Genomic DNA, 16506 nt, shown 5'->3' with positions numbered 1-16506 from the left:
GCGATCGGAAAAGCGCGGAAATAATTCTCAATCGTATATTTCGGTTTTTTTTATTTTTTATTTTTTTTTGCGAACGGAGGTGCTGACGGTGCCGTTCGCCGCTCGAAATAAAGATGAAGTCTAATTTTTTTGCGCTGATGGTCGGCTAAAAAAAAAAAAAAAAAAAATCAACATGGCCGTTTTAAAAATGTCGCATTTAAAAAGGGGAGGGAGAGAGGGCGAAACTCTCGGTGAGGACACGACGGAGATTAAACATAAACACAGGCGATCAACGCCGCGCTTCAGACCGAACGGCTGGGCAGAGACGACGCCTTGCTTTTCCAAACACGAGGTTTGCCGGGTCGGCCATTTTAGAATCTCGTCTAGCGGCTAGACCGATCCGTCTTCGGCTCAGACTCTGGCTCTCTCTCTCTCTCCAACCGTCTGTCTGTCTGGCTCTGAGACGTGGAATAAAAAGCGAAGAAAAGTCTGGGATGTGCGCACTCTGGTCCCGGCAGCTTGTTGTTGTCTATCTTACTTCACATTTGCTGGTAGCCCCACGGACAGCTGGGATTGTTTAACCTCCATTGACACATCCATCAGGCCCCATTGTTCCTCCTCTCTCTCTCTCTCTCTCTCAGCGTTTCCCCTTTGAAGTTCGCTCCAGGCCCCGCCTCCTCTGCGCTCCAGACCCGGGCGGCCGTCCAAAACGTCGGCCCCGGCAACCAGAAACTACAAACGGCAGGGCGCTCTGTGTTTTCTTTTTTTTTCTTTTTCTTCTTCTTCTTTTTTTTTCGGAGAAGCGGAGCGCTCGCCAGGCTGAGGGGAGGGCGGCGGGCCTCGTCCCCGGGCCAAGTCGTGCGTAATACACGGGGGCCCCAAAATCATTTCCACTTGGACAAAGAATGAACCCGCCCCCAAATTGGAATCAGACGCGCTTGGAAATTGTGCGAGAGAGGCGCGCTCCTTTCCTCCGCCCTACCCCCCCCCCCCCCCCCCCCCCACCCCCTTCCACACAGTAGTCGTCCCGTCGGGCGTGGGACCCCCAGTACGTCTGTCCCGGCAGAAAACAGCCAACGCAAGGGCTCGGGGACGGGAGTTGTCCCGAATCTTCCTCATTAACCATTTAAAAATGACACAGCTTTTCCACAGCTTTAACGGCTCAGCCAGGGGCGGCGGGCCTGAACGTGCCGAAAAATGAGTATGGCACTCTTTGACAGCCGGCGGCGGGACGACAGGACGTTCAGGCGGCAAGGCTGAACACCGGTGCCACCGGAGACGTTTACGGTCTGAGAACGACCCGTAACTCCCAGATTAATTAGGGAGAGGTTCGGAAAATTTACATCCCTGGAGCTGGGGGGGGGGGGGGGGGGGGAGAGGCGGGGGGTCAGTGAAAATCTCAGCAATCAAATTAGCAAAGTAATTCTCAATTAACGTCCATTAACAAATTAGCTATAAAAAGGCTGAGTTTTAAGACGTCGAGGAATTCCCCTTGACTTGCACTTGAGGACGTTCGCGCCACATGGTTTCAATGTTCTCAAAGACTGTACATCACGTACAATTAGGGCAACAGGTCCTTACAGCTGAGGGGGGGGGGGTGGGGGGGTCGGGGGGAGAAGAACACCGGGACCGGAACGTACAACTTCCACACGTGTTCAAGAATCAAAGCAGAGTCCGTGACCCGTCCCTTATGGAAATGGAAAATACATCATAATGCAGGCAGAAGCCCTCCTGAGAGCGTGCAGAAAGGAGTTTAAGCATTTAATTTTCTTGACATCATACAAGTGTCTCAGATGGCAGGAACACGGTGCAGTGAAGATACTTGCAAAAAAATGCTTATTTCTATTTTTGCTGAATGTCCCTTGTAGCGAAAGTTTCACTGTAATAGAATATATACTGTATGGGTCTTGAGATTCATTTCCTCTTCATGGGTCCTACGAGGATGCATATACATATACACACATATATACTGTATATATACACGTATACATACATTATGTCAATGTATACGTGTATATATGTATATATATGTACATACATGGGTGCATATAGGCTACACATACATATAAATGTATCGTATGTATATAGGTCTATGTTCAAATATATACATACATACAAACATATGTGCACATATAGGCACATACATATACACACACACAGACACACACACACACAAACACACATACATAAATCCAACCCTCAATTAAAAGGAGTTGGGAGAAAGGCTGCTCCAGCCGGAATGAAAGCGGGCTGAGGGGGAGAGAGGGAGCGCTTAGCTCTGACAGCACGGCGGCCCTTGTAAAAAACCTTTAGTCTTATCTCCCGGCAATCAGTCTAATTATGTTCATTGAAGGGGTCCAATTAAAGTGCCATTGTCAGCCGGCAGCTAAGTGTTTCTCCCCACATCCAGAGACATCCACAATTAAACTGAATCAAATTTATTTAGTGACACTTCCCTCGCTTTTGACTCCCCCCCAATTACTGCTAATCAGTTCCTGCGAGAGTTTCCGGGGAGGCGAGCTCGGGTCGCCCCTAATTTGTAAGGGTGGGTGGGTGGTGGTGGGGGGGGGGGTTGGGGCCCCGGCGAACCTTTGGAGCTTCTGAAAAACAAGGCGGCTCAGGAGGCCCCGCGGGCGATGGTCGGGGGGGCACGTGCGACGAGACCCCCCCCCCCACCCCCGAGTGGCAGAGCTTCCCAGGTCCCACGCTACCTTGGGAGTAAGAAGGGGGGGGGGGGGGGGGGGGTTCGGAGTCAGGACGATTCCAAGGGCCCTGACTGACAGGGGCCTGCAAAAAAATATTAGAACGTAGGATTCTCCAGGGCGGGGGGGGCCCCATGTGAAATCTTTTTGCGGAGCCCGAAAGGTGGCCCCTGGAGGTCCCCCAGACCTTCGCCAACCTAGCGTCAGAGCCGCAAGCGGCAGACAAAACTGAGCAGCCATTATTTCTTCTGAGCAAACGGTGTTTTTGGGGGGGGGGGGGGGGGGGGCGATGGCCAAGGGGCCACTCAACTAAGCTCTTAATATTCATAAAAGGGACTGAGCATGAATCAAAAGAGGTTATACTCACATTACTCAATGCCTTTGACGTGCAACACTTAGGGTACGGCACAGTAAAACATCCAGTGTTAATTCAACTCTAACAGAGTACATAGGACTCTAGTAGGGACATATAGGGACATTCCAGTAGGGACTATTTAACACTGAACATTTTACTGTGTGTGTGTAATTCCGAACTTAAATCTGTAAGAAAGACATATAAGCCCTAGAGAACAAAGCACAAAGAGGGGAGATTGGATTGGCTCCTGGAATAGAAATGTAAAAGTTGAAAGACTTCAGACAAAATGATTGCGGGGCGTTCTTCTAGACAAGCCTGGAGGAACTGAATGATCCGTTCTCTTCGACAGGTATGCTTCGTCTCAACCGAAGAGGTCGCCATCACCATAACGTGCCAATTACAGGCCTCACAGTAATCCGCAGACTAAAAGACCGGAATATTCACACGGGGCAGCCGTACGACTCCTGTCCCAACCCGAGTAGCGGATCTGCGGACTGGAGAATGGACAGCGACGATCGCCAGGGGGGGACAGGAGGTCGGTTTTCGGTCCGGCGATGCGATGGGCGGCAGAAGGTTAGGAGGAGGAACATGGCCGCCCCACAGAGAAGGGCCACGAGGGCGTCCGGGACCGCCTCTGAGAACACGTGTCACGGCAGAGCGCTGGATCTGTAGCGTAACCACCTCAGGGACGGGTTCCGGTCCACCGAACCGTGAGCCTTCAAAGACAGGACAACCGGCTTCCTCTCTCTCCTGACTTCCGTATCATTTCTTTATTCCAGATTCTGCTCTCTCTCAGACCCTCTCTTTCTGTCTCTCTCTCCCTTTCTCTTTCTCTCTCTCTACCCACCGCCCTCCATTCTACGGTTCCAGGAGATTTTCATTGGTCAATACTAGCCAGAAAACTCAACACAGGATCAAAGGACTTGATCGACATTGGGCGCACCAAAGGGTGCCGTCGATAAGGTGGAGACATCGAGCGCGAAATCTAGCGTCCGCAGCAAAGCGCTGACCAGGCAGGAATGTTTGAAGTTGAACCTCAGAAGGTTTGGGGAGGAGACAGGAGGCATCAGTCACCCCTTGCACTGTGGGCTCATGGTCAGGGTGCAGCCGTAACACGAACATATCTACAGTATCAGCAATAATGAAGACCAAGAATTGACTATGAACATGGCCTCAAATAGTGTACATATAAGGCTGAGCAGCAGGACGTGTAATAGATTCGCCATTTTCATCTTTTCCATCCCACACAACCTTCACTTTAAAAGAAAACAAGCATAGACAGCCATTTTGGCTCAAATACTGCACATGCAGTACAAGGCTTCACAGCAGGACGTGTGATTGACTTTCCATTTCCATCTTTGCCCTACCACCCAGCCTCCAGTTTAAAAGAAAACATGCACAGACAACCATTTTGGCTCAAATACTGTACATGCAAGGCTTCACAGCAGGACGTGTGATTGACTTACCGTTTTCATCTTTGACATCCCAAACAGCCTTCAGTTTAAAAGAAAACATGCACAGACAGCCATTTTGGCTCAAATACTGTACGTACAAGGGCTTCACAGCAGGACGTGTGAAAGACTTGCCATTTCCATCTACGCCATCGCACACGGGCTTCAATTCAAAAGAAAACGCGCAGACAGCCATTTTGGCTCAAAAACCGTCTGCGGTCAGTGAACCATCAAGATTGCAGTCATGGTCATTTTTTCCTCATGAGCAGTAGGACCCTAAAAAGGGCACGGGCGGGGCTCCAGACGACCCCGTCTGCTGGAGGGGCCAATCCTAGCGCGCGGCGAACCGCGGACCGATCGCGTTCACCCCGACGGCGGGGGCTGAGCCGCGGGGGCCCTCGCCGAACGCGACGCGAACGCCCTCGCGGCTGTTAAACGGACGCTCTCCATTTAACAGGCAGAGGGAGCGCATTAACATTTCAAGGTATTATTTTAAAAGGGGGCAAATCGCTGCTGAATATTTCATGCGCTTGGAACGAAGCGTGTTTAGCGCTACCGCCAACGCCGCCGCCGCAGACAGGAGTTCGGTTTTTATTTATTTATTTTTTTCTAGTCCAAAGGGCAAAAACGACCCGCCAGAGACACGGCCGTCGTTTTAGCGAGTTTTGGCGAAGCCCCCCTCCCCAGCGCGCTACCGCCCGGGGTTCTCGTCTTCCGGCTCGCGGGCGGACCGTTAGTTAGACCCGCCGGTCCCGCTCAGTGGATTAGGAGCCTCGCGCAGTGCGCCGGCAGACCCCCGCGTCGCGGCGGACTCGCGGCAAGGAGCCGGGCCGCTTCGGCATGCCGGAGGCCCAGCGGCGCGAGGAGGCGCTGACGGGCGCCATTTTATGTGGTGCGGGAGGGGAGGGGAGGGGAGGGGAGCGGCGTAAAATAAAACGAGACAAAGAGTCCTTTCAGCCGCCTGGCAAAAAGCAGGCCTCATCCAGAACGCACGGACCGACCGAAAGAGCGGAGTGGAACTGACAGAAATGCATTCTGGGTAGAATTCACACCGAGCCAACAGACTGAGCCACCTCAGTAGCAGGCAATGGGACTAACGTTCAGCATTACGGTCCGGAAGAGTCATTCTCTTTAGAATGTACGCACATGCACTCACACAGAGGAAGACACACACACACACACACACACACACACACACTCCTGTTCATGTTACTCTGTTAAGCACTGGCCTGGCAGGTTGACGGCCTGTTTGTGTCGGACTGCACGACGAGTTTAGCTGTTCCAGAGCAACAGACTCCCGGGTCCATTTATAAGGAAGTGGCCCCCGGTCTCTACGCACGTACCTCCCCCAGGAGAGACCCTCCCCAGGCAGGGCAGGGCGGGGCGGGTATGGGCTAGCCCCACAGGGAGAAGCAGGGGGGGGGGGGGGTGTCTCAGTTTACCTCCAAGTCTCCAAAAGCAGACTAGCCATTGTCCCCATATAACCGCTTTCAGTTCCCCTTTTGTTCTGCGGACGTAACATCCAGCATCGCTTTACAGGCAAAACAAGGCCGGGACAGAAGAGCAATACACAATCTCACAGCATCAAAGCGAGCCTCTGTACTTCATACAGTACGGGCTGTGTGATATCACCTCAGCTACACTGCTGTCCTCGTATGACTCCTGAAACAGGCCCGGAACCAGGCCGGGGTCAAACACCGCCTCTGCACTGGTCTAAAACCTGTTAGGACGCCGGTAAAATCCCAGCAGATTACGATCGACCATTTTAAAAGACCTATTCTAGATCAAGCGCCTACTTTCAAGAAAAAAACTTCACAGTAAAACTCTCTTTTCATACGTCATTATAGATTATGGTCGGTAATATAATTTATTTGACAATGTACCCGGGGATTCAGTGTCTTTTACTAGAATCTAAGAAGCTGGATTGTAAAATTCAATGCATATTTGGCAAGGCCTGTCAAAGACAGACAGGCAATATTTTTAACCGTACAAGGGCACGATATTTGGGCCTTGGAAAGGTGCAGTTTGTTAAGTACAAGAACCGGACTGACACAAAGAGCTACAATGCGATTAAATTGTTGTTTGTTAGTTTGCGGCTTCTTCATAAACGTCTTTCTTCCCCTATAAAATCAGGGCAGAATTCAAATTTCAGACGGCCGCAGTCGTGTCCGAGTCCACCTGATATCGTCTGTTTATCCTCGGAGCGCGTGTTTGTTTAGCAGAGTACCGCGGTCCCCCATCCTGCCCACTTAAATGAATTATTCAGCTAAAAGCAAAGCCGGCGAACAACAGGCGGAGAGAGCAAGGTCTCCCTCTAACAAGGTCATAAAAACAGCAGCGGCGATATCGGAAACAATGGCCACGCGATAAGAGCCGTGTAAACGAGACCGCTTTCATTATCTCGGGCTTGACGCAATGCTTTTTTTTTTTGTTCTGGAACCGTCGCATTAAGATTTCATTACGCCGCATTACCGGATGCATGGGGAAAAAAAACCGCAGCCTGCAGCCCGCATGGATTTTTTTTTTTTTTTTTTTTTTTGCTGCCCTGTTAATGTCACGAATCAAAGGGGGGGTTGTGGTTTTGAGCGTGCGAAGACGAGCGCCGTTCAAAACAACGAGGCCCTCCTCCGTTCCCTCGTCTTGTTCACAAGAACAGTGACCCCCGGTGGACACAGACGCACACAGGCACGGTAAACGAACGGTTAAACCCAGCTCCATATTGCTGGGCTTTTGTTCTACCGCCCACCCCCCCCCCCACCACCACCAACATGTCTGCACCTGCGGTACCTCTCGCATACAGCAGAGGGCAGTGTTGCCTCACAAATTGACTGATGGAGGACAAATGAGCAGAGCTCAGCCACTGATAAGATCTGATCTGTTTCAGTGACACTGTTAATCCGATATAACACGTCTCAATTCATGTCCAGCTTTGCTAGGTTCCCGACACGGGTGACGAGGCACCAGGCTGAACTTGGTTTACGTCCCATTAGTTTATCGACTCCAATGTTTTCATTTGATACACACACTCATGTGCACGTTCAATGAAACATAAATGTAAATGAACACACAAGCACATACACACACACATACTTTGTAGACAAGTGTGTGAACTAAGCACGCACATACACACAATGAAGCACAAATGCATCAAAACACGCAAAACACATACACATATTTGAGGACAAGTGTATATGCACAGGCATGAGCCCGCACACACACACAAATTTGAGGACAATTGTGTATCTACATGCATGAGCACACAAACACACAAGCACACACCAACACATTTTTGTGCAGTCTCATGCACACTTGCTAGGCAACAACTTGCCTGAATCAACAAGTATGAAAACATTGTTCCCAAGGTGCCTTGCAAACATTGCACAAGAGAAGCACAAGATATAAGGCTGCATCAGCGGTCACAAGGCTGGGATTTGAACGAGCAATCCCGAGTACTTCAGTAGACTACTTCCTCTTAACTGCCTCCTTAAGAATCCAGCGGAATAAATGGAAAGTGAGTAAAAATGCAAACCGTTTAATTTGCTCAAAATGAGAGCTTCTTCTAAGCAAATGTATGCATAATAAATAAATTATCTAATTCTCGGGATACCAGGAGCTCATAATGGAAAAACTAATAAACAATAATACAACTCAAACATATCAAGTCCAAAGATCTTCCTCAATTCCCACAGCACCACTATAATATAGCTTTAGTGTACAATCATTTGGACTCGATGCAATTAAATCACACAATTGCTATTAATGTAGGCATTTTGTTCTCTGTTGATTAATACAAATCAAGTCCGTTGTCTGTGCTATTCAAAATAAGCAATGCAAAACCAAGCCTCTCCACAAGACGCAAAAAATGTGATGTCATTTGCAAGCGTATAATTTATAATCGTGATCATACGTACATACACAGATATACTGCGTAAATATTTACGTACCGCACTGTATACACGGTTTGTGCTGGGAGAGCGACACGATTTTTTGTTGTTTTGGCTCCGTGCTCCAGCACACCGAATTTGAAATAAAAAAAATTAACGCGAGGTTGAAGTTGCAGACCGCAAGCTTCCGTTTGAGGGCATTTACATCCATATCGGGTGTTTTTCCGCGTAGGAACCGCAGCCCTTCTTATGTAAATATATGTACAGCGCATGTCCACACTGCGTGTGCAAACACGCGCGCGGGTAAATCTACGCTCTGACAGCCTGTTTGCGCTCCGCTACGCGCACCGCGGTGTTTATGTAAGGGCCTCTTGGCTGGAGTGGGAAAAGGCCCGGGCTGTTCGCTCGCCGCTAAGTGGGACCCGTCAGAACAAGACGGGGACACTCCAAAAACGGCTCTGGCGGCGAGGAGGCCCCCCACTTTAAGACTTCATTCACCCTGACGACACCCCCACACCCCCCCCCCCCCAGCTCCCACACACACACACCACTCCCACCCCCACCCCCAAAGACAATGACTGACACTTCGCAACCGAACCTTCAAAAAGTACACCGTGTCGCCTTGACAGCCAAACAACCCCCCCCACCCCCACCCCCCCCTCAAGTCACGGACTTACCTCCGCCCTTCAGCGGATCTACAGAGCGCAGACAGGTGGGGGGACTATCACCTTGTCAGTCAGCAGTCGCTACGGAGACGGAGACGGGGGGGCGGTGCCAGCTCGGGAGTATTCGGATATTGCTCGACACACAGAGGAAGAGCCAATAAGGGAGTCAATACCGGCAGAGAGGCAGCCTCTCTTTGATAGGTCAAAGAGCGGGAAGGGCAGGAGAGACCCGAGTTTGAGCCGTCTGCCATCCTTCCTTCCCCAGTCTGAGCTCAATTACCGTCGTATCCACGGCAACCCGACGCCCGTGCCTGCCACTCAGGGCCTGTGCGAGGTCAGGGGGTGACGCACCGCACTTCCTGTGCCAGATCCAGGCCTGTATGACGTACAAACACATGCAGTGCGTCACGCACTGTGATACTGCAATTCAAAATGTATGCCGTTCAACGGAGGTTCTGAAACACCTTCTTGTGTCTGAGCACATAATGCAAGCTACAGTTCTGTAATTACAATCGTGTGACGGGACCTCACCAGTAATCCGGTGTTGGTTTGGACGGGGGAGTTTATATAAAGTCTCTACATAAACACCCCCCTGTCAGCTCCTGAATCTGCACCGCCCCCCGCCCCCCAAAACATTACATCTGAGAGCGAGCCTGGCTGCACGGCTGAGGCAGCAGAAATGCCACTGCGGTGATGCGCTAGGCAGTTTATAAACGGCCTTCGCGCAGGGCCATTAAACATAGCGGGGCCACGTTCGCTCGGCTAGCGCCACGCGGCACGCCGCCACCGCCACGTTCCTCTCTAATTGTCCGGCATGCAGACGGGATAACGTTCCCTTTTAAATATAGCAGCCAGGCGGCTCAGAGCCTCGTCAGAGCACGGCTTTCCTCGACCCGGCAGCGCACCAGCCGCGTTTAAAAAATAAATAAATAAAAATAAATAAACGAACAAAAAGAAAAAAAAAAAACATGGCGGAATCAGGAAAGACGATGTAACGCTGAGCCGGGGCGAGGAACGCCGCCGTGATCCGCGCGCGGGAGTGGGGAAGCGGCGGCAATGGGGGAGTCGTCCAATCAGCCTGATTACGGCTGAACCGCTCAAACAGTGTAAGAATACTTTTGAGAGCAATTTATACGGTTAACCCGCGCTAATTAATTACCGATGTTTATCTTTCAATTTGGAGTGCCAGTGAACTGTGAATAAGAGCAAAGCGCTTGCGTGTTTTTTTCCCTCTCTCTCTCTCCCTCTCTCTCCCTCTCTCCCTCTCCCCCTCTCCCCCTCTCTCCCTCTCTCTCTCTCCCTCTCCCTCTCCCTCTTCCCTCTCTCTCCCTCTCCCTCTCTCCCTCTCTCTCTCCTCTCTCCCCTCTCTCTCTCTCTCTCTCTCCCTCTCTCTCCCTCTCTCTCTCTCTCGGTGGCGGGGGGCTGCACAGAAGGGCTCGCTCGTCTGCCTCTTCCGACCCGGGGCCGCCGCGGCGAGCCGCTCCCCGTTCAGACGGAAGTGGATAATCCGTAACCCACGGAGACCGGTGCTTTAGCGGTGCCAGTGCCGTTGCCACGGAGCCAAGTGAGGCCCCGCCTCTTCCCGCGAAGCCCAAATACACCGAAGCCCCAGACGGCACTGTGGTCAGTTTAGAATTTCTGTATTTCATTAATTTGTTCATTAATTCATCCCACTTATTTGCTTGGGACCTTGGAATAATCTTTTACATGGCGTCAGTCACGATTAAAAAGCAACAATATTAGAAGATAAAATGGCGCTGTCTATGCATTACGTTACATTACAGGCATTTAACAGACGCTCTTATCCAGAGTGACTTACACAACTTTTTTTTTACATAGTTTACATGTATCATTATACAGTGATATTATGAAAGCAGGTTGTACTTGCCAAGGTACAACGCAGTGTCTTACCGGATCGACCTGGACTTGGTACAAGCCATTCCTACCACTGTGTCTTCGTCCTCATGTCATAAAATACACATATTTGAGTGTATTTTATGACATGTATAATATTACCAGTGACTCTGTGCTGACTTGGTCTATGGACACCGTGGCCTTGGGTGAGAATAGACATCTGATCCCCTGACCCCCACCCCCCATTGTGACATCACCTCGCACACAGACCACGTGCTAAGCGGCCATTCAGTACATTCCTGAGTATGAAATCTAAATTAGAGCATGTGACCTCTACATGCCCACCGCCCCCCCCCCCCCCCAAAAGCTTTGCGTTCCCCGACTCCCTCTTTCTGCCGTTCCCACGCTGACCCCATTAATGAATAAGACATTACAACATGTCTTGTGACCTCACTAATTCAATGTTCCCCTTCCTTAATTTGTCCTTGAAGGTTAAAAAAAGGACCCCCATCGTAACTCAGTTCATCAGGGGGCGGCGGAGTCCGCCAATGCGCAGCACCCCCGCAGCGGCCTGGACGAATGCTCTATGCATTCTGGAATTAATGGCGGCAGGGGTGGGGGGGGGTGGCGGGTGGACGGCCCCCTCCTGCGTGTCAGAAATCTGATCTGGCACGATGCGCGACGCCAGACATAACGCTGCAGCGGCCCCAGAGAGCTGGGCTACACAGCGCCCCCTGCAGGTCTGGAGTGGGGCTGGAAGTCAGGGAGATGGGATTTGAGCAGTTGCATAACTCAGGGTTTTTTTTTTAATTTTTGATTGTGTAACGATACATTCTGGGACCAGGAATCAATTTCTGTGGCTTCTTAAAACCTCACAACGTGCATAATTTCAACACGCATCAGACAGCGTCTTCCTCGGAAAAATTTCCCAACAGGAATTGCGTCAGCTGCCCGTTAATATCCGTTTAAAGACCTTTTGAGACGCCACACCGGATAAAACAGCCTAATTTCAGCGGGGGGGTGGGACGGTGCTGCCGGTGACGCGGACACGCCCGCAGTCCTGGTGATCAAGGTCACCGCCGCGGCGAAAGCGGTTTTAATCCGCCAGGGCCGCGTCGCCGCCGACGGCAGCACGCTGAATTTCTGAATACCGAGGAGGTGCGCGCTCCTCGACCCAGGGCGAGGCCTCCCGCTACGCTACGCTACGCTACGGTCATGCTAATGCTAACGTGCGTGTCTCCGTGGAAATCAAACCCCCCCGCGGGCGGCTCGCCTGTAACATTTATAAGCTGGAACCAGCGAGGAGGAGGAGGAGGAGGGCAGGGCGCTGGGCGGCCCGGCGGAATTTCAATCCGCCGTTCTCCCCCCCCGGGGGGGTGGGGGTGGGGGGGGGTGATGGCCTCTTTAAAGTGCGGCAGGTAGAACCCTCACAGTCACAACGCACTGGCGCGGGACTGCGCCGATGGATCCGCGCTCCCATTGGTGGGCGGGGAGGTCTGTATGTGACGGCGCGGCGGGGGGGGGCTCAATTTGACCATAAAAGGGCAAAGCCATCGTGCGCCACGACTGACTCGTCGGTCAAAACCAATTATCGCACTCCGCTGCAAAGAACCGAGCCGTTTGATTCGCTCAGACGGGGCTGCGATTGACAGGCCGGTGTTAACTCCGCCCGCACTGGGCTTCACTAACACCGCACCCTCTCAAGCTGCCCGCCTTCAAAAGCTGGATGACCCCGCGGCGGTATCACTCAGGCGACCGCGCGGGCGGGCAGACCGTCGCCTCGGCAACGCTATAACCGCACACAGTCGACCGCACCTCGGCCCACGGGCGGGCCTCACAGCGTGGGCCCCGAAATCACTTTTTCGCTCGAGGTTGGGTTTTTCCTCAGAAGGCCGTTTGCGTCAAAGGCGATTGATAAAAATCGGAACGCGCCGCGGAGTCCCTGAACGCACCCATACCGCGTTTGGTTGCCTGATGATCGCTCTGCGACAGCTTGGTTTACCGCGGCCGGATCCAGCGTGATTGATGTGCGCGAAAACGCGTCGCAACCCCGTCAAAAAAAGGCAAGAAAACAAAGATTTAACCCGATGCCTCTTCCTGCCGTCGAACACCGCGGGGAGACGATGCCTTTCTAAGAGCTGCTTCCCCGCACTACAGCCTGTTTCACTTGTGATGAGGCACGCTGTGGCCAGACACAGCGCGCACTGCACTGTACGCACAGCGAAAAGGGCTGCGTTAGCATCGCGGCGCGGCGCTGCTCCTCCGTTCTCCCACGGCTCGAACCCGCTGCCGCGCGCGAATCACCGGAGAGAGCAGTGGAGTCACGCGGCCTGGTTTCGGGTCCACGCAGCGCGTGGTGAATCGCGTCTGGAGGAGATAGGTAATGACTAAACGCGTGTGGGGCGGGGAGGTGGGGGAGCTGCTAAAGGTCACACCGTTAGTCACGCTGGGGTGATTTGTCACCGTTGGTGAGAGGCGTCCCAGAAAGGGGGGGGGGGGCAGGCAGTGCACAGATATCTGTGCCTCTATCTCGTTGGTAAGAACACCCCCCCCACCCGTCTCCTGGCTTGGAGTGCAGGGTCATGGTTTTTCCTTCTCAAATTGGGGGGGGGGGGTTACTATAGCTTCCCATCGCACAAGCTCCACTCGGTCACATGGTTAGCGAACGGCTAATCTGATCTCCCCGCCTGACAGCTCGGAGCCCTATAAGACTTCCTGAATAGCTGCAGAATGCCGCTACATTGGCGGTGGTCGCGTATAAACATGGGGGGCTAGAATGCGCATCCTCATTCAAAGCATCAGACAGTTATGACATCACAGAGGGGCGACATAGAGTGGTTGTCCGGCAGTCGGAGGGGTTGCCGGTTCGATCCCCACCCTGGACATGTCGAGAGTCCCTGAGCAAGACACCGAACCCCTAACTGCTCTGGTGTTTGAGAGGCATCAACTGTAAAGCGCTTTGGATAAAAGCGCTATATAAATGCAGTCCATTTACCATTTACCATTTAGAGGGCTGAACCAGATTCAGGCTGAACTCAAAGTCAGGTGTTCGGTTAATAACTCCCACGATCGGAGAATGGTGCGGAACGCCACGGAAACCACGCTGTGTGAGGGGGCGGCCATTCGGCCCCACACCACAAAGAGCGAATCAGACTTCTGATAAATCTAGAACATTCCGCCATTCAAATTGCAGGCGCCTCATTCCAGACCTTCAAGCTGGAAAACGCATGTTTACAGTTTCCCCATAAGAATGACTCATACATGAAACATATTTATATATGATTATACACGAATGATAAATAAAAGTGAATAAAATACTGCTGTTGTGCAGGAAGCGGCTCTGCAGAAGAATGGAACCGTCTCCCTCATAATTCATAACAGAGAAAACTGACAAATATGAGTGGCGATATACAAGGGATATTAAACACTCAACAGGCTGAAGGCCTTGAGATGGATATAATAAACTGGCGCTCGCATTCTCACATCCTTTGAATCAGATTTTTTAAGACGAGTGTAAGTGATGTAGAGCTGTCAGGAAACAGGGCGAAGCAGGCCTGGGGAGGCTGGGGGGGGGGAAGGCCGCATGGCGGTGTGTTGGGGCGCAACTATAATAATAATAATAATAATAATAATCATCATCAGAATTTCCTTTTCTTAGTGAACAGATTCCAGATTGCATTACCAAATTGCAGACAGCGATTTAAAATGACGCATCTCTCCACAGACACTCAGAGCAAACTCCCCTCCGACGTCACCGTGCGGTTTTGGTTAGCGACAGACACTCACTCCGAGACTGATTTGAGGCGAGCAGCAGAAGCCCTGGGGACTTCCTGTGGACACCGCAGCGCGCACGCGTTCGCGGCGTCCCGTCCCGCGTCAGCCGTGATTGGCTGGCCCTGGTTTACCTCGCAGGAGAGCCGCGTCCACTTGGGGACCTGACCTTCAGATGGCACACGCGCGCGTGTCCGGGTTACCGCGACCGATGCGCGGTTAGCGGTTATCGGTTAGCGTGACCGCGGCTCGAGGCCGTTTTCGTGTCGAGGCCTTCGAATGGCGCGGGGGGGGGGGGGAGTGGGGGATATCGCCACGGCACCAGGGAAAAACACAGGCCTGTACGACGCACGCGCGAGCCCGTCTTACGTCCAGATAGGCGCTTCGTCGAGCCTTTCCCTCCACGCAGTTACGATCGCGGTTTTATTTTATCGAGGAGGAGAAAATAACCCGGCAGGGTGAGCGGGAAAAAGGAAGAGAGGAAAAAAAACAAAAAAAAAAAGGCAGAAAACGATAAAGCTCCGCGGCGGCGATAATAGCCGGTGTTTACACGGCTGCCAAGGACGTCTGAGGCGGAGATAAACCTCCAGAAGGCCCAGGGTGCATCTGGGCGACGGCGGGTTTTATATGCATAAGATTCCCGGACGGAATCGGAGGCCAGCGGGTCTCTTGGAGAGGCGCTGATAAGGCGGGCGGGGAGTGAATTGGAAGTGGGGGGGTGGGGGGGTGGGGGGGGAGTGGGGGGGGGGTCACGCGGACGGAGAGGAGATGGATATTTTGACGCTCGCCTCTCTATCCACCTACTGCAGCTGCCTTCAGTCAGCATTAATTCCACACAAGGAGGGAGGGAGGGAGGGAGGGAGGGAGGGAGGGAGAGGGAACAGGAGGGGGAGAGGGAGAGAGGCAGGGATAGATAGATAAAGAGAGAGAGAGGCAAAGAGAGAGATGGGCCATTGACACTGCATGGCCAAACTGACAAGGCGGAAGAGAGAGAAAGTGTGTGTGTGTGTGTGTGTTACTTATCTCCCTATGATTTCATATCGGATAAATAACGTACTCTGTTCTCTTAAGCAGTGCCACCGTGCATTTCTACGCTCGCTGCGCTCGTCGCCAGAAATAAATATGTCCGCGTAGTTTGCAACGAGAAAGCGAAAGACAGCGTTTCCGTTCAGTTTGCCACCCGTTGCAAACTCGTTAACTCCTCTCATTAAAGACAACAGAGAATATGCTCAATCAAAAACTAATTTCAGTCTAATTAAACCTCATTCTAATGTTTGACTTTTTGCAAAATGCCTCTCTATTGCCATTTACCCGGTCCGTAGCCACTAATGTTGCCACTAATCTGGCGCACACAAACATTATCTTACAAATATTTCTCCAAATGCAAGCCTCTACCATCACATCCGTACGTTACAACGACAGACGGCCATCTCCCACCTCCACCAATCTCTACCAAATAACAGCCAAACATTTTGTGCTTGTAGCTATCAGTACTTTGATTTGTAATCGCTCCAGACATCTGTCTCCCAGGCCTGCCGCAGAATTCTGGGTAATATTCAGCTCTTAAACCGACCTCGTTTGACTGCGGTTCAGCCAGCGTCCAGCTAAACGACTGTTTACAATACAGGCGCGGCAGACAGCAGGCCGTTCCAAATTAGGGTTGGGAATTCGACACGCTCCACCCCACGTCGGGTGGCAAATTTAAAATCGCTAAACAAATAAATAAAACGGTAAGTATGTCCTGAGCAGGAGGGAGAAAAAAAACCACAAGGCAATAAATCCAGTGCAAAGCCATCGCCTTGATGTTCAACTTTATTGACTCTGCTGAGACTCGAGGTTAAGTGC

General features: G+C 51.9%; 1 protein-coding gene across 7 annotated transcripts in view; it reads right to left on the bottom strand.

Annotated features, from left to right (window-relative positions):
- The window catches only part of fbrsl1 (fibrosin-like 1), a 292485-nt gene that overhangs the window by 206104 nt on the left and 69875 nt on the right, over positions 1-16506 (bottom strand). The gene's annotated exons all lie outside the window — the stretch shown is intronic.

This window comes from Anguilla rostrata, chromosome 10 (genome assembly GCF_018555375.3).
Source record: "Anguilla rostrata isolate EN2019 chromosome 10, ASM1855537v3, whole genome shotgun sequence".
Taxonomy (NCBI): domain Eukaryota; kingdom Metazoa; phylum Chordata; class Actinopteri; order Anguilliformes; family Anguillidae; genus Anguilla; species Anguilla rostrata.
Note: the sequence above shows the minus strand (reverse complement) of the source record. Positions and strands in the feature narration are given on the sequence as shown.